Source organism: Stegodyphus dumicola, chromosome 2 (assembly GCF_044657685.1).
Source record: "Stegodyphus dumicola isolate Sdum_Otavi_A_Nest chromosome 2, ASM4465768v1".
Lineage (NCBI taxonomy): Eukaryota > Metazoa > Arthropoda > Arachnida > Araneae > Eresidae > Stegodyphus > Stegodyphus dumicola.
The window spans coordinates 83,980,049-83,999,970 of NC_140769.1; the positions used below are offsets into that span (position 1 = coordinate 83,980,049).

The 19,922-nt window shown below is 36.5% G+C and overlaps 1 long non-coding RNA gene across 1 annotated transcript in view; it reads left to right on the forward strand.

Annotated features, from left to right (window-relative positions):
• The first annotated feature begins 3,046 nt into the window (after positions 1-3,046).
• The window catches only part of LOC146998500 (uncharacterized), a 163,820-nt gene continuing 146,944 nt past the window's right edge, over positions 3,047-19,922 (forward strand). The window contains exon 1 of the long non-coding RNA XR_015039317.1: positions 3,047-3,138. This is a non-coding gene — a long non-coding RNA (uncharacterized LOC146998500). The remainder of the gene's footprint in view (positions 3,139-19,922) is intronic.

The following is a 19,922-nucleotide window of genomic DNA, read 5'->3' on the forward strand; positions in this document are numbered from 1 at the left end:
CAAGATATACGTAATTCAGTCTGGGAGTAGTCGATTGTTAAAATTTAACTACCAAAATTTTACTTGTTTTAAATTTATAGATAGTTTGCTTAATTATCTAGATAAAAATCGCTATAAATTCATTTGACCTGATATACAACAACGATTCCTTTCAACGAAATGATTAATATTCTGCATAGAAATTAGTCCTTTATTTGTCTTCATTTTTCAAGGCAGATTGCGTCTGCATTCAATAATTAATAGATCCTGAATCTCCATGATATAAAACTATAGCATTATATTTAAACTGCACAAACCAGTTTCAGAAATAAACATAAAAATTCTACAAGTGTTGGAAAATGTATTACTAAAAGGAAAGAAGAACATGTAGTTCCAGAGCGATATAGTTTCTGCTTATTATGCATGCACAAATAGCGAACGCTTAGTTACAAAATGTATTAGCCTCTAACGGAGTTTCAGCTAGATCTTCCGATTAGCATCTCTAGATTTTATATTATGTAGTTATTTCAAACGGAAAGTTTATATGAAGCACAAACGACACCAGAAAATATGCAGATGCGAACGTCAGATACTTGTGGCATTGCTGAGACAGAGATAATTTTACGTACACTTGAATCAATATTTGGGTTTTACGTATTTGCAAATGATATTAACTAAACGTAGTTCTAAATAATTATTAATATATTTCAACAGAACTATGCAATTTTTTCCTCAATGGATTTTGTAGTTTTAATGTTTATGAGATACAATGATTTACTGTTCTCCACATTTGCTTTTCAAAAACCTGTGAAACTATTTTTTACATTTAAACAAATTGGTTTGTATAAAGACTATGGTTAAAAGTTTACATTTTTTTGCGTACATACATAATTTTTTTATACATAAATTTACATTGTTTATACAGATATATAGATAATGTACGTACTCTTTAACGAACTAGATTTATGTTTAAATTTTACCAATGGGAATGTTTAATTTAATTCTTTCCATTCTTCCTTTTGGCACGAGTTTCGGTCATTCCAAAAATTATGTAGATTTGAGTGGCAAGCAACTTTACTATTAGGTTTTGAATTTTATAAGTAACAGTGTGAGATTCTGGTCGACTGTCAGCTTCCTTGCCGATTACAGTTAAATCCTTGGTAATCCTTGGTATGGTCCGCCGCCAATGTGGGTCTGACTGTGAATACCGTAGATTGAGGTTAGACCATGTTTTGATGAATGTTTGAAATTCTGTTTAGGCAATCTTGTAGTCTGTAGTCAAGTCTGATAAAAATATTGAATTAAAATCCATTTTTGAAAGAAAGTTCTTTGTTGAAATCAGTAATTTTATCTTTGTATATTTCAATTTAATCAATAACAAGTGGTGAGGTAGAAGAAACGTAAAGAATTTTATATTATGTTGTACAGATATTAGGATTTTTGGAAGGCAGAAAGATGAAAAATTAGCAACCGCCTTCGCCGGGAATCGAATCACAAACCTCTGAATACCATCTCAGTGTGATGAACACTACACCATGAAGTCACGCTAGGAAGGCGGTAGAAATACCTTATAAAGCGTCTGTTTGTTTGGTGGTTAAATAGTCTAGTGGTGATAATTTACTTCACAGAACATAGGTAACACCTTATTGACATTGTAATTGTCCTAAGTAGTTGGAACCCGCAACAGGAGTTACAGATTGACTTTCGCAACAACTTAAAGAAAGTTGTTTTTGAAATAAAATATAAATAATAATATCTTTCACCTCTGAAGTCAATTTTCTTTGCAAGATTTCTTGGTAAAATGTTTCGTGTGAGATATTTCACATATCATTAAATTAAATATGTTTACAATCTATATATTTGAAATAAGTGAAATGTCTTCTAGGCTGTTAAGATTGAGGAGTACTAAAACCAGTAAAAGAACTCAAAGTGTTTGTACTGGTCTTATTATAAGACACGTAATGGTTTTGAGTAAGATATAATCCAACGAGTATCAAAAGATTTAGCCTCCTTCCCAAGAGATATGCAAAATACTGTACGCACGGTATTTATATATACACATCTTTGAATTGTTAGTTAATAAAGCAGATATCGCAAGTTACATTTTGCAAAAATACATTACAATACATTTTGCAAAAATGGCACCCATTTAGCTTTTATCGAGCACGAAACCCACGAACTATAGAATAGTTGAAATGATGAAATCATGACCAATGCTCCAATAGATAAAAGCAGAGAATATTTAAAAACTAATAAGTTAAAATTATATAATGGAAACAATGATGATTTCCTTCCGTGAAATTGAATTCACGATAGAAATAATTTCAAACTACTTCCGAAAACTTTTATCAGCACTCTTTCTAACACAGTCAGTATGGATTTTAATTTTCGTGAAATACTTTTGATTCGAAATAATTTATCTTTTCATAAATGGATCATTTTCTGAGACAGAGAAATTTCGTTAAAACTGCAACTATTCTATCTGTATAGAAACTCATCTAATTTCTTAAAGGTAATGCGAAATGCTTCATGTTCTTTATTAGCATATTTTATTTAAAATATTACTATTTCCGAGTTAGTAAAGTTCTCAAAACGTAAACTCAGAAGTGTGCTCAAAACATTCATTTTCTCAGTAAGGCTTTCTTGAAATGCGTAATAATACATATTTAGTCATAAGTCACGTATATATCGCTGATATGATAAAGCAATTTGCATAAATAAATTTAACCATAGGTCCCGTCCAAAATCTCTCATAAAGGTCATTTATTTGATTTGTGATGTCGAAATCCGCATATTCATTTTTTGATATATTAGTTACGAATGCAAATATGTGTCCTTATCAATCATATTCACAGCCCGTTAAGGAAATGAAAAAGATTATTTTGTTATTGAACTAGTTATAACTGGGATATCACCACAAGGTACATATTTAAAATAAATTACACATATTACGAGTTTTTTATAACTAAAGAATGACTGTGTTACGTAATTTATATTGATAACAGACCAAAACTCCTTGAATGTTCATACTTCATTCTGTAATTCCTTTATGTTATGTTACAGTTTATACTGGATAGCTAGTTGACAGTTGATAGCAAGTGAGGGCTCCAGTGCTTTAGTGTGGGGTCAACAGTTGCTGCTCTTCGACTGCAACTTTCTGTAAGTTAGATTTTTTTTTAAAGTAGAGTGTTTATCCAACATTAATGTTTTAACATATTTGTGAGGACGGTGCATTTTCCTTTCAACCTCAGAACATTCCTTAGATCTTTTCATCTGTCATATAAAAGTTAAATTTAAAGCACAAACTGTTCTTACAAATGGCATTCATTGTATTACGGCCAAGATAAAAATCTCATCCAAATGATCAACTTTCATTTACAATTTAGCAATAATCCAATGCAACTCACTCATTATGATGTAAAATATGATTAGTGAGACAACATTGTTAAGTCAGGTAAAAGTGAATATTAAACTTTTAAATTTAGCAGATGAGTTGCTAAAGCGGTTGAATTAGCAAGATAAGTGTGAAGAAAAACTTGTCATCCCGATCACAGACTTTGACAAATGCATGATCTAAAATGGCGCAGACAGAAATGAAGATGAAACTAGCCTACACGGAATTCTGTTTATAAGAAAGAGCTGATTAACATATTCAGAAAATGGTTGCTGGAATATCGTTGTTTAATTGCGAGATGATAGGGAATAAGCTTGTTGGTAATGAAAAAAACAATTCAAATTTAAAAGAACATTAGAGAAAGAAACAATTCGCTTCCCAATTTATCGCACATTTTTTGGTCTGTTGATTTAGCAGGATCATGTTCGATATACAAAAATACCCTTCAAAGGAATTAAAATTCCATAAAACCTGGTTGCTGCTGAGATGTAAAATATTCTAACTATCATCCCACAGCTCAATGCCCATCTCTTCAACGGAAGTCGCCATCATCAGATGAAGAAAGGGTCTTCAACAGTCAGATGCCAAGATAATGTTGGTATGATTCTACGAAAATGAAGGAATTATTCATCATGAATTTGTTCCATGGAACATATTGCACAGCTTAATTTAAGTATTTCTGTCTGCCTATTCAAGAGGATTCTGAGTCAGATCTAAGTATTCAGGATGTGGTCGTTGCCTTCTTCAAGATACCTCACTGGCTCAATGAGTAATAATTGCCTAGGATTTGTTTGGTCGAAACGCAAACGTGTGTGCTTACCATCCATTCTTCTCATCAAATGTTTTCTCTCGTGACTATTTGCTACAGTCCAAAACTGCCTCTCTGAGTTTGGAGACATTTAAAATGTTGAGTCTTCAGGCACTGCTGTGAGAAAGACATGTTACAAGTGGTCCCAGGCTTTCTTAGATCATGCTGCTTGGTATATCGATGAAAAAAAAAAACATTTATCTTGAATGTAAAGCAAGTTTGATTCTCGTCTTTTGTTTACAATTTGTTTTAAAAATTTTATTTCATTATTTAATTGTCATACCATACATGGTACCAAAATGCGTATAGTATTTAGGAATATTTTGCAATGTCCGAAATGGAGATCTGACATATGGTTTATTTTAGCAGGTAAAGAACCAAGGCACGTAATGTGAAACCACAAAACGTTTTCAGAAATGGGAAGATCAGAAACACTTCAGTGAACAATAACCAAACTAGCATAGGGAAAAGCGAAAGTATTTAATAAATGTCGTAATTATCATGAGTACATTTCATATGTCCGATCCGTACATGCTTTCTTCTAAGACATAACATTCTCTGATGCTAGTGAGGAATATATAAAAAGCTATCTAATAGTTAGAAATTATTTTTTAAAAGAAAATCGTTACAATAATTAAACAATCACTGTCCTAAAATTGTAATTTAACAGAATATATAAGGGAAGTATCTAAATAAAAATTTCCAGAATTATCGATTTTCAATCAAATTCTTATTGAGAGATTTTCAGGTTGAGAGTGAAAGTTTCTAGTATCGTATCTTGAATGCGAATGTATCATATCTAATTCTGAATGGCACGATTCAGTTTACGAAATATGTTTTTAATAGATAAAATATTGAAATAACACAAAATAACAGGTAATTAGACACAGAAATATTTTCTAACAAATAATTCTTTTATGTATGCTTTATAAAAATTACGCCTAAAGGCCAAATTTCTAGACTAGATAATACTTTTAAATTACACAAATGAAACTGCAGATAAGTATCTAATTTAGAACCAGATAGAGATCAGTAATTCATACAGACAACTATCAGTATCTGTCATTAAGCATTTATGATGCAGATTTAATTATGCAAATTAGCTTTGCTAACGATTAATGATAGTAAAATATGTGACCTCCATAAGTTAAGCCTACTTACTATAGTCTACTAGTAAGCAGTGTTTTAAGATTTTTTAAATTTAAATTTAATAAACTCATTGTAATGCAGATCATAAATGAGAAAATGATAATGTTTAATATATTTCTGAAATTAGTTTTAACTAACAGTTCTCCATTCATGATAAACAAAATCAAAATTCAAGCGTGTTATTAATGTGTGCAACAAGCTATTTGGTTTTGAAAAGGTAATATATTCTGTTCTAGTTTCGAAATATATGATATTTTAATAACTTAATTGCCCTCATTGCATGATAAGTGCAAATACCTATTACTCAATATGCTTAATCAGTCTATATGATTAATCATCAGTGCTATGATTATGAATAAGAGTGTAAATCGTTTTAATGATACTATGCCTTACATATAAAATACATGTTAATATATAAAATTTCAAAGACAGAAAAGTAGTTTTACAATTTACAAATGTATATGACAAGAGATATCTTCAAATTAGTCGCAATTCAAATAAGAAAAACCAGCTCTGACGTATCTCGTCTAGGCTTGTTATGTATTTGAAAACGGGATTATAGACTGAACGTCTGATTTTTTTCGAGATTAAAATAAAATTAAATATGATTAATAGAAATTCGTTCCTTTATGTGTGTATCAACTCATGGTAGTTATGGTAATTACTAATGCTGTCAATTAACAAATTTTGAAGCCGAGGACTCGAAACGATTGTTCTGTTTACTTACATTTGGTTGGGAGACGTTAAGACTCCATTAATAACATAAACGTTGTCACTTAGTAAAGGAAAATTAACAGACAGTTTGTAGAGTCATTAGGTTATTTTGATGCTGGAGTCGTGAAAAATGACTAATGCCCTCATCGGAACTCGAACCTGAACCTCTCGAATACGCGCTTGAATGTGCTATCCCTTACATCACGAAGGCATGCGGAAAGGAGATAGAAAATGCTTTATAACTTTGTTTTATCACTTAAATGCACAGTATATGAAAGATATGTAATTTCTGTCTTTTTTTACCTGTTGTATAAAAAACTATAAATGAGATTTTTATTTTCAAAAAATCGTAATTGAGGTAACATTATGCAATATCCAGACACAATCGATGCATTTAAAATACCATGCTACTGGAATAAGCTGAACTAACTTTGAACAGGCCAGGGCAAGCAGCAGAATGCGAATACTTACCACATGAGACACATATTATAAAGAACAACACAAAAATAATTAAATACTATTTTAGGACTTGTAAAGACTATTGTATATTTCAAACAGATAAAGAAGAAGGAAAAAGGTTAGAAACAACTTGCCTTCTTTGAGATTTGAATAATGGATCCACCAATTTACTAATGGTATAGGTAAGCCAGTTACATTACTATAGTCTGCTCAGTAGGCATTTCAAGGTAACAGCGACTCTTTTATTATTTACGACCGTAACGTGTGTCGCCAATACGGCACAGAAGAAAATAGGAAATTCTATTAATTATTATTCTATTATTAAGTTAGAGCAGTGGTCCCCAATCATCGCACCGCGGATCAAATGGTCCGGTCCACTCAAGGAACATTAAATTATTCCCATTTATTTTACTGTGGTGTATTTCCCTCGGGTATGTGCGACTTTCATTGGACGATACGGCGCATGTGCAAAATATCGAGATATCGGGGCGATTTTAGGTGACGTTGGGTGCTGAGAGGCAGCGGCGTTGTAGCTTTGGTAAAGAAGAGGTGTGTATCACTCTACTCTCTGTTCACTAGTATTTTCTAATGGTTAACAGTGCTTGGTGTATATTCTGTTTATTATAATGTGTGTACGTATATATTGTATTTGCTTAACTTTAATCCACAAATTAGCAAAATGAGTATGAAACAGACGTCTTTAGAAAGTCTGCTTGGAAAAAAGAAAAGCCGAGGAAAGAGACAGAAAAAGAGCCTTCCATATCAAAGAAACATGCAACTTTAACCGGAAATACCATGATTTCTACTTGAAGTATGGATTTATCGAGACAAGTAGTTCCTACACACAAAAAACGCTCTGCGTAGAATGCAGAGACCAGCTCTCTAATGAGGCACTGAAACCTTCAAAACTGTTCCGCCACTTGAACGCGAAACACCCTGAATTAAAAGACGAACCCCTGGAGTATTTCGAAGGAAAAAAACGGAAACACGAAAGACAGAAGAAATTTATGACGGGCACCACATCAATAAAGGAGAATGCACTGCGAGCATCCTATTTGATAGTTAAACTGTATTGCTAAGGCTAAAATACCATTTACTATCGGTGAAGAGTGAGTGAGTGAGTGAGTGCACCGCTATGATGGCTTCCGACCACGGACATGAACCAAACGGAATTATATACCATCACGGCGGGAAAGACTCCAGAGTAACAAGGTTGAATATTGTAAACTAATAATAGTTTTTACATATTGTTAACTGCAAGGCACTAAGCGTTATTCTGGTTATCTGCTTTAAGTTCTGAACTTTTGAAACATTATAATATTATCCACGGTTGTTTCTGCTTAGGCAGTGTTCTGAGATTTTCTCTATTTTATCAAGGGCTATTCTGTTTTTGAGTGTGTTAGTCGTCCACATTGCCCAGGCACAGTCCGCTGGTTTCTTCAAGTGCCAGGTTCTTGTATGTACACAATGGAAGTAATAATGGTCCGTGTCGCCTTCCTCTCCGCATTCGCAGAAAGGAGTATCCCTAAATCTGAATCTGTTCAGGTATACTGGGAATGGTCCATGACCTGTCAAGAACTGTGTTAGGCTAGCACAGTGGGTCTTTATTTCCATGTTAACTTTTGGCAGTAAGCGAAATGTCCTTCGTCCTACCTCTGCCTCTGTCCATCTACTTTGCCAATTTTGTAGAAGACTTGTCAAAGTTGTTCGCTTAATATGAGACCAAGGAAGTTTAGTTGGTCTTTCTAATATATCCGTACAGTTGGCTGCCTGCTTGGCCAGTAGGTCAGCAGCTTCATTGCCTTGAATCCCTGTGTGAGCGGGAACCCATTTTAAAGTGGGTCTTTGCGAAATAGGCATTGTCAGAAGCTGTTTCTGAATTCTGTATACCAATGGACTCCGGCTGTTTTGACTTGCGATAGCCGTCAGACTTGATGCCGAATCACTGAGTATGGAGAATTTCTCCTGTTGACATGTGTTCGCATATCTAATTGCAGCACTGATAGCTAGAAGCTCTGCTTGGTATACCGAGTTATTCAAGCCTAATTTCCTTTTCCACTCGAATGTTACAACTCCATTTTCTAGTCTACAGAAGGCGCTGCCCGTGCGTTCTCAGTTTTGGAGCCATCTGTGAAAAGGTTATTACTGTACCTCTGAATTGGTTGGTCGTTTATACTGATACCGTCAGAGAGATTAAAAGCTGCTGGATGAAAGTTATTGCAGTTGTTTCGCTCCTCGTAGTCCGAGTGGTGATAACTATGACCCCCGAGTGTTGAAGTTTGACCCAGCCTGGTAACCCTTACGATAGCTGCCTCCCTTTCTACTATCAAATCTAAGGGAGGAATTCCTGCTAGTTGTTGTAGGGCTAGTGTTGACGTGGTACGGTAGGCCCTGCATACTTGAAGTAGCTGCTGTCTCTGAATAGAGAGCAGGGATCTTTTCATATGAGAGGTAAGTTCACCACCCCAGATTGCTGCTCCATAAGTTATTACTCTTTCTGTAATGGTTCTATGCCAAATTTTTAGTAGCTTAGATGAGATACCCCATTTATGTGAAGTCATGCGTCTCATGTTGTTGCTTAGGATGCTAATTCGAGTCTTAAGATTCCTGACATGTGGCATCCAAGAAAGTCTGTTGTCGAGTAATAGCCCAAGATATTTCAATTGGGGGAAACATTTTACCGGTATCCCATGGAGTTTAATGCTTGGGTTGCGTCTTAGCTGCCTGCTGCGTCCTATGAGCAAAGCTTTAGTTTTCTCTGCCGAAATCTGAAGCTTATGTGCTCTGGCCCATTGGGAGAACAGATCAAGACAGTATTGAGATCTCATTTCGAGGTTACTCCTTCCTGCCACAACTAGCATAAAATCGTCCGCATAGGCTATGATTCGAGCGTATTCTACGCTCTCAAACTGACGAAATGCCGAGTTTGCTACTATATTCCACAGTGTTGGTCCAAGGCATGACCCCTGTGGGCATCCTCTAAAGACATTTTTGACATAAATGCCGCTGTCTGATGTTACTTGTACACTTCGATCTTGAAGGTACGAGCGAAGGATGGTAATAATGGCTGTTGGGCACGACATGTTGTGCAGCAAATTTATTACGTCTGGCCACCAAAGGGAGTCAAAGGCTCCCTTGATGTCAATGGCTATTGCCAGTGAGTGCAAATTGTTATCCTTGTTCTGTTTGATAGTGGCCATTAAGTCTTTTATGGCATGTTCAGTTGAGTTGCCCATTCGGAATCCATATTGGTTGGGATGCAGGGCGTTGTTCCTTTGCAGGAAGAAGTCCAATCTGTAAAGAATTACTCTTTCCAATACCTTACCGAGCGCTGGCAGTAGACAGACTGGCCTGTAAGATGTAGGTTCTGCCGGAGTTTTGCCTGATTTTAGGAAAAACGCCACTTCTGCCAACTTCATATTTTTAGGAAAGTACTGATGTTTCCAGCAAGCTGAAATGACCGCAAGGAATAGTTTTGGGAATTCCCGGTGTATCTCTCTAATGATGATATTATCAATTCCATCCGGACCTGGAGCTTTTTTGGGTGCCAGAGTACGTATGATGTTATCCACTTCCATTTGCGTAGGAGGGAGTTCGTCTCTTCTGGTAACTTGGCGAAATTTCATACTGTAGGTTTTTCTCGCTTCCTCTTGCTCCTCTAAGAAATCCTCTTCATCATCATCAGGAAAAACTGCATTTATGATCTCACTGATTACTTCGATGTTGGATGAGGCAGTGCTATTCACCATAGGCGAAAGGGTCGTAGGACGAAACACCTTGTTACATGTTATCTTTTGAGTAGGTCCAAAGGCTTTTGTGACATTACTACAGTAAGTTCTCCATGAGATTAACTTGGCCTCTTTAATTTTTCTTTTATATAAAGCTCTGGCTTTATTGTATGTTATCATTTTGAGTTGCCGTAGATATGGATCTACCGTGGATTGTGCTTTTCTGCGAAGTGCTCGAACTCTGCTCCTCTCTGTGTTAAGCTCAGGTGACCACCAGGATATCGAGTGTTTTGCCTTTACAGATTTCAAACGATATGCTTTGTGGGCGGCTTGCACTATTTTTGTAACTAGTAAGTCGTAGAGATTATCTAAGGAGTTTCTGTCCTGGCAGTTGTTGAAATCTTTGATAAATTTCTCTACGTGCGCTCGAATGTGTTCCCGTAAAACGGAATGTCCTCCAAATGCCGTTTTGAATCTTTTCTTTATTATGTAGTCTATAGGAGTATCCAGCCTGTAAGTAATAATTTTGTGATCACTGAGTGACGGCAGGTCACTCACTGTCCAATCTTGTATGTACGGAGTTGTATTGGGAGTTGATATTGTTAGATCTGTCCACCCTCGAGCTCTAGATGTTTCAAAGGTAGGCGGTGAGTCCTGAGCGTTGATGACAATGAAATGCTTACTGTCCAAGAATTCGAGTACCGCAATTCCCCTTCGGTTCTCCGAGTCAGCACCCCATAGTTGACTGGTGGCGTTAAAGTCTCCTGCTATGATACAGTGTGATGCCCCAGTTAGAAGGTTAGAATTAAGTTCCTCTAATAGAGAGGTAATATCTTCGCTCGGGGGTAGATACACAGCAATAATATCAATGCTGCAATTACTAGTGTCTAGTCTGATGGAGACTGTATGCTCTGTGATTTTCATTAGGAGAGGGGAGAGAGGGCCACTGTAAATAATCGCAGCTAGCTGATTCTTTGAGAGAAACGTTCTGCTGTGTGTTGGAACACCAGGAATCACTCCGTTGTGAACGTATGGCTCTTGGAAGATTCCGACATTGGCAGCAGTATGTGTCATTACTTGCAGCGTATTTATGGTTGCTGCATAGCACTTCTGCAAGTTACACTGTAAAAATCGAAGACCTGCTATATGTTTGTTTAGTGTCATCTTGGTTTAGTTCTTTGCAGTGGTCCTTCTCAGACTCTCGAAATGGGCTCCATACACTGGGCAGGAACTTGAAGTAGCTGGGTGATCTGTGCTGAAAGAGGTCCCCTTTTCAGAATTACTACTGCAGCAATTAGTGCAACTCACTTTTTCCGAGCTACACTCCTGCGTCGGGTGGCTGTTACCACACTTCGCGCAAACTGGAGCGTTTTTACAGTTCCTGCTATAGTGACCGAACTCCTGGCAGTTGTAACAGCGTATGATCCTAATGTACGGACGGAGAGGACAGGAATCAAAACCCACTAAAAGACGGCCTAGCTTAATTAGGTGTTCTGCTGACTTAGGGTCTATGTCTATCACCCAGTTTTTCCTTCCGCTTTGCCCGGAACGGCTTGCTCGTATTTGAAAAGCACTGGGATTGAAATTGGGCAGTTGGTCTACAAGTGCTGCTGTTAGATCTTCTTTTCCTAGATTCTCAGGTACTCCAAAAATAATTACACTTTCCCTTCTTGGCTTGGGCTCCCGAAATTCAAGTGTCTCTAGTAGTGCTGGCCTGTCCTCGATTGCCTGTTTCAGGCGTAGCAGGTGAGCTTTTTCTCGACACCGGATGAGAAGCTCTCTGGACCTTGTCTGCCGAATCTGCACAAAAGTGATCCCTAGCTGGGAGGGTTTCAAATCTGCCGAAAGTTGAGCTTTAATCCCTTCGGGTGTCCGTGTGGAGTTCTTTAACCTTAATAATAGAACGTGCTCCGATAGAACTGGAGAAGATCTTGAAGGTGGAGAAGTTTTCCGCTTCTTTCGTGTCACCTCAGTGAAGGAATATTCTTTTGTGGACTGTTCTTTTGGGGCTGAGGATTCCACTGCTTGATAAGACTCGGAATGTTGAGGATTCTCGTGAGATGGCTGTAAACTGTATGCGAGTTGCTGTTGTTGCAGAGCCAAGACTTGTCCCTGTAGCTGGGCGAGATAAACCTCTTGTTCCGTTAACGTTATGCGAACGGTGTTCACAAAAGATGTAAATTGCTTTCTTTCAGAAGCGTTTAGTCTGCGAGATTCCTTTGCTTGTAAGATGAATAACTGGAGTTGGTTACAGATGTGGTTAATTGCTTCCAACCTGGAGTTAGGTGTCGATGTGCTAGCAGCCCCTTTAACAGAAGGGGGAGAATGTTGAATATTATGCTCCGTGCCGGCTGGTGATGAGGGAGTATCCGAAGGCATAGTAAGTAAGAGAACACAATGAAGATGCTTTCAGAGCATAAAAAACGAATGATGAGATGAATGATCGATACACGTGCACATGCAATATTCCAGGAATACTCAGTTTACGCGATAGCACTGTAAGGAAAGGTAGCGGAACACAATGAACACACTTCACGACGCTAAACTTGAATGAGAAGATGCACGATCAGATCGCATGCACTTGGGCTAGAGTACTAAGCATTTACCGTAGCAATAATAGATTAGATAGTTGCGAGAACACAATGTGTGCACTTTCACGGCACTAAAGAGGATGAGGTGATGTATAATGAAACCTCATAAGCTAATAGACTTTCTTGTATATTGAGTATGGGCTGTAGCACTAAAAGAGGAAAATATATATATTTGTTTTATATAAAATGTGACGCACACACTTTAACCTTATATACTAAACAGTTCTAAGTAAGCACAGACTGATAATCACGCACACTATTACACAGCACTGAATAATAATGATATGACTATTAGAACACGATGCACACACTTTCTAGGACTAAACTCGAAGGAGAAGATGCGCAATCAAATCACATAAACTGACAGTAAAGTATGCACTATTGCACTATAAGATGAGATAACTGCAAAAACACTATACTTTCACAGCACTGAAAATTTGATTAGGAGATGAATGAAGATATCTCACAAATAAATTATCTTGCATAAATATTGAGTTTGCGCTGTAGCACTATGAAAGAAAAGATTAAAAAAAAAAAAAAAAAAAAAAAAAAGAAAAAGAAAAAGAAAGAGCAATAGCGTATGCACACACTCACGGTAAGCACTGAATAAAAATTACGCGCTTGAAGAAAAGATGAATACTTGAGCACAATACACGCACTTTTCACTGCACTAAGTAAGTACTGAATAATATTCACACGCACTATATCAAAGCACTGAATAATATGATTAATACTGGAGCTCTTCGTAGCACTAAACTTGAATGAGGAGATGTACAATCAAATCGCATACACTGCCGATAAAGTATGTACCGTACTGCGAGAACACGATGCACAAACTTCCGGTATTAATAATGAATAAGGAGATGTTTGGTGAAATTCCAAAAATCTTCTTTACATATATTGAGTATGTGCTATAGCACTAGTTCGGACTGGGGTATGTAAGAGGTAAATACTTCGTAAGCGTTAAAATCTCTTTCAAAATAAGCAATGCACACACTTTCACAGATATGAACTTGGATGAGAAATTGCATTCAGCAATGCACACACTTTCACAGATATGAACTTGATGAAGAATTTCACTGTAGTACTAATAGAGGAAAATACTGCTTGAGCTGAATGCAAATACGCACTTGGCACGAATGATGTGTAGTACTAATAAAAAAAAATCAAATACACTGACAGTCGTAAGATGATTACTACTCTTATGTGGCCAAAGATGGCGGTTGACAATCTTTTCCTTCTTGTTTGGAAGGGGTGGATTTAGAGTAGTATTCGATTACAAGCGCACCCCTGCGCTGCCTGTGTCCGAGACTGAGAGGAGGGTAGAATGCTAAAGTTCCTTTTTCTTATCAGTAGAAGGAAGGAGGGTCGGGTAACCGCGTTACTGTGTTAAAGTAACAACGGTCAGGAACACAAGCCGGAACTGTAATACTTAGAAAATTAATTAAATAATCACTGAATAATGATGAAACTTACACTACTGAAGTCCTAGTGCTTTGTTGTAACTGCAGATACAAAAAAATCTCTTGTAAGGCTGAATATTCCGTTCACCGTGAAGCAAAATGTGGGAGCAAAATACATACGACCTCTTATCTCTGCGTATAGACACGCTCTTTCACTATCGGTGAAGAATTGATCTTGCCCTCCACTAAGGACCACATGCGTGAACTTCTAGGAGAGGCTACAGTGGAAACGATAGCACATGTGCCTTTGCTGGCTAGCACGGTGCCTAGGCGCATTGAAGAAACAGCCGGAGTACCGAGACACAATTCTTGGAGAGAAATAATCACCGTGGTTCGCAATACAGTTTGACGAATCTACAGATATCGATAACAAGGCAATAGTACTTGTTTACGTACTGATCTATAATCATATATAGATCAAGAGAATGTGCATGAGGATTTGTTAGGATCTATACCAGGAGGATGGGCATGAAGATTTGAGATGTGCACTATGTTTGCCAACCCACACTACAGGAGCATAACTGTTCAAGTCACTGGATTGTTATATAACAGGACAACTAAAATAGTCAATTTGTGTAGGCATATGCACAGGAGGAGCTGCTATCATGCCTGGACTACTGTCTGGTTTAACTACTAGGATTAAGAAGGTTGCACCTCAGAGTGAGTCTACGCATTGTCGCATTCACAGGGAAATGTTGGCAAGCCGAAAAATTTCACCGGAGTTTAACAGCGTATTGATTGACGTCGTTAATGATATTAACCACATCAAAGCACACGCCCCTAACTCGCGCCTGTTTCAGCAGCTTTGTGAGGAGTTGGACGCAGAGTACAGATGCCTTTTTTTATACACGGAACTAAGGTGGTTATCTAGAGAAAAATCGATAATCAGAGTATTTGAATTACGAGAGCCATTGCAAAGATTTCTCTCAGAAAAGATGTCACCGCTGGCAACACATTTCAGTGACAAGGTATGGGTCGCAAAGGTGGCTTACCTGTGAAACGTATTCAGCCTGCTCAATGAACTCTATCTGTGCCTTCAGAGAAAAAAAGATAACTGTTTTCAAATTGGCAGACAAAGTAGCTGCACTTAGGCAAACTGGAGTTGTGGGGACGGAGAGTGAACAGAAGCATTTTGGACATGTTTTCAGACATTAGTGGTGGATTTTAAGTGAGACTGAGCCTGAACATTCATCCTCCCAGTTGGTGCACGATCTTACTTTTAAATGAGTTCGAGCGCTACTTCCCAACGATAAAGACCCAAGAACTGATAAGGAATGGATCCACGACCCATTTGTCAACAAATCAGGCGAAAGTAGCATGTCTGTGCAATAAGAAGATCAACTGCTGAAGATTGCAAATGACGGTGGCTTTAAAACTACGTTCGAGACAACTCTGCCGGCGTTCTGGATTAAAGACATGGCAGAATACCCTGAATTTTCCAACGCAGCACTTAAATTCCTGTAGCTATTTTCGACAACCTATCTATGTGAAGCGGGGTTTTTTGCGTTGACAGCGACCAAAAGAAAGTACCCGAATAACTGGATATAAGCAACACACTACGGATGTCATTGTTTCCTATTACGCCCAGATGGAACCGCCTCGTTGGAAAGAAACAAGCTCAGTATCCTCAATGATTTAGGGTTCTAGTTACTTAAAAATGTTAAATCACTTTATATTCATTTTTGGTATCACTGTATTTTATTTTGAAGGCATGTTTAAACACAATTAAATAAAAAGTATTAAAACAATCTAAAATATAAACAATCAACATCCCCGCCTCTTCGGGCCGCTGTAAAATTATCAAATGTTGAACGGTCCGCTGCATTAAAAACGTTGGGAAGCATTTAGTTAGAGGATTCAACCTTTCATTCCGCAGCAGTTTTTGCCATGGTTATGACTCACAGTTTGGAAGAGGGACAAAAATGGAATTGAAGTGCCTATTCTACAGGAACACACATGGAAGAATGCGATCATTTCTTACATTCTTTCGCATTTGAAAGGCGATTGCTGAGAGGCATGTGGGTCAATTAATTAAATAGTGCTAATGAGCTATTTGCCACTACAGCGTTTCTCAAACTTTCTTTTAAGTGGAGACCACTTTTATAAACTAGAATATTCTACAAACTACCTTATTCTTCTCATTTTAGAAAGAAATTTGTAATACACCTCTTTCGACGTGCAATAATCAGCAAAAGAGGAAATGTCCTTAAATGTCAATAATAAGCAAAATGAAAGAGAACAGCAATAAAAACATAGTACTTGCCAAACGTTTTGTTTTATATTACATATCTGCATAACTATACGTATAATAAAAGGAATATATATTCTTCAATGGTAATACATTCACAAATGCAAACGCAGAATTGCATTAAATAGCGCAAAAATTCGTTTGATGGAGTATATATATTTTTTCTATCAGAAATCTCTAAACTGCCCCACTAGCGGCCGCGCGATAATGTCACTGAACACTGGTCGTTCGGTCCGGGTTTTGAATTAAGACAAACGGGCTGGCTGCATGGGCGTTTTCGTAGTTTTCTGTATGGATAACATGGACACAGACCAGGTTTCCTTAAAATGTTCTCCACGGGGCATCTCTTTCTTTCCGAGTCGCGCCTATTGGCGAACTACGTAATGAAATTTTAAAAATCTCTAAATTGCATTTTTCTGGCCTATTCCCTAGTAATTATTTTGATAGCAAGATAATAAAAAGTCAAGCTGAATTTTTATTTTTTATTTCTCTTCATCCATTAACACTGAAAGAAATTTCGATGAATCGATAATTAATTTCTAAAGAAATTTGTTTGACTCAAACAATGAGTTTCAATATTTATGTCTTCTATTACTCATTACTTTCTTCTTGTTACTGAAACCTTTATTAACTAAAGTAATCATCTGAAAATAAGGTTTTCATAGATAAAGGAGAAGTATGAAACCTTCATCGATTGCACGCATCGAATTAACAATTATATTCTACATATTTCATTCTGCTCAAATGTCCGCCGTATTTTAAAGCGTTAACTGGCTAGACGTTTCTAAAGTGTAATAAATAACACAATGGATAGAGGTCACGCTTCAGAGAAAGCGATGAAAGGTCGTGCAGAATTTAAGCTTCTCTAAGTAATTACGTTTTGCTTAAGATTAATTTACTTTCCAAATAGAAAAATAATTTACAAAACTAAGTTCAATTAAATTTGGAGAGGTTTAATCTAAATAAATACGCAAAACCTAAGCCTCAAATTTTTAAGCGCATTTAGTTTTATTCAGTTCTTTTTTTACAGTTTCCAGAAGAAAGAGAAAGAGATTTCTATTTTATTTGCGTCATACTAAATATATAATAATAGTATATATTTCTCTGCATGAAAAACATATGACTTTAAAAATCAGTCTTTCATTACTATTTAATTTTACTTGCATTTTAAGGGAAAACAAGATAATTTATCAATGTAAAAACAAATCTTATGAGCTGCACTTCACTGTGGAAGAGCAAAGCCGGTTGTTTAGAATCGGCATGCTTGAATATTACACAGTCTCCCCGGGTTCAATCCTCAGGTTAATGGCGAATGCCTTTTCATTCCGTTTTTGCGCTCTCACTCAACTACGTCAAAAAGCAAATCTACAGAATCTCTTTACGTTGAGAGTATCTCTCAAATAAGGCTAAGAGTTTAAGTTAATTTTGGAATCCATTTCTTATGGTATAATATCTCATTGCAACTCAATAAATTAGTTTGAAAATTATGAATTCGATTCTGATGTGCCAAAATCAATGGAAAATTACATCTCAAAGAGATTTTTAACTTATTGATGTATTTAACAGAGATTTCGCCTCAGTAGCGCTATCTATTTATTTAACTTCATTGAGAAAATTATAAGCCATTACCGTTATACATACAAAAACGTTTGCCCTACGTTTTTATCATTTGTGATATAAAATTGTACATGATCTGCAAAGAGAATTACTTAATCTGTTGTACCCATTTAATATGATATATTTTCGGATGTCAGAATTTTAAAGTTCCTTAAAGGGATATAACATTAAATGCCAAATAGTTAACTAACCAAATTAATAATATAGTTTGTAGAGTTGCGCGCCTCCAACTTGCACGCAACCAAGAGGGGACTGTTGAAACTGGAAAATAGACAGAGTCTTGCTAAGGGTTTAAGTCCCTTTTTATTCAACTTAAGAAGTTACAATTGCGTGCTCTTGACGCTCACAAACTACGTCGACCCGGCGGTAAAATAAAAATAAGAACCTGAAAAGAAATAATAAGAAGACTCTAACTACGAGGCTCTCTAAAGTAACTGACCTCACCGCGTTTTACAATATCGCTGCTAATTCAGCAAACTTTGAATATCACGTTGAACGAATAACAATTCTCCGAGGCAAGCACACACGCCGAAACGCGGGGTTCTTCAATTTCTGGCTAACTACCTCCGCGCTCGTGAAGTAAGAACAGCACACCTCGAACTCGTTTCCTTTCTATTTAACTCAGAATACTTCCGCTGATAATTTGAATCCTTGCGCGTTCTACTAAAATTTACATACTCTGGCATTGGCAGTTCCAGGGGAAAGTAAGGCTTGACAGGAAAGATAGTTTAAACTTAAAATAAATGTTAGTTAAAATAAATATAAACCCTACATTTGCCGCTGCCAGAATTTGGAAAACTTGGAAGCAGGTCCTACAAACGACCTGTTGTAAGTTTCTATAATTCTGAACTAACTCTCAAGAGCCTCGTTTACACACACACAAAAAAAAAAAATTCTTATGTAACAAATTGTATACTAAATTTCTGTCGATACTTATAAATCTCTCTTCTTACAGCAACTTTTCCTGGACTTCATCAATCAATCTTGTTCTTTTCCTTCCAGGATCTGGAAGGAATAAGTATCAGTACCTTTCTAAATACATTATAATTTACACTTTCTTGACACTGAATAAATTTTTATTTTTAAACGATTCGTTTTCCTTAGTTATTGCTTAATTCACATTCATTCAATTTTTTCAAGCATTAATTTAACTTTACCCTGGCTCTCCACCATGTGTGGTGTCAAACAGGAATATTCGTGTTTTAGTCTTACAACACTTCCCCTAACCACCATGATTTGTTAGAATTCAACGACCAAATAGACACACCTTACTCGATGACCACTCGATTCTACCATTCGATGAGCTACTTTAACATTCTTAAAAATTCAAGTGTAGGTGGAGAACGCTACAAAACACATTCATTCTAACTTCCCCCTCATTCATCTTTAGACATGCAGGCTTTCGCTCTAAAGCATGATTTTATCTACAGTTTAATACTTAAATTTTGAATTCATTGCTTTTGAGCATTTTTACTTTTAGCATCTAAAATGTTATGCTTCTAAACTACATTCTACTTTTACATGACATTCAAGTATTTACGTATATTTACAAAATTTTAATACATATGATTTTTACAATTTACCATAAAATGAATAAGAGAAAATAAATTTTTACTTTACTCATTCTTCGCCAAGCTGGCGGCACTGAAACTAAAATTCTTATTAATACAAGAATACGAAGTTATTTTTATCTTCGGCCAAATTTTGGCTTTAACATAACAGAATTAGTCTTTCGACCAAGAGAAAATGCTTGTTCTTAGATTTATACTTAA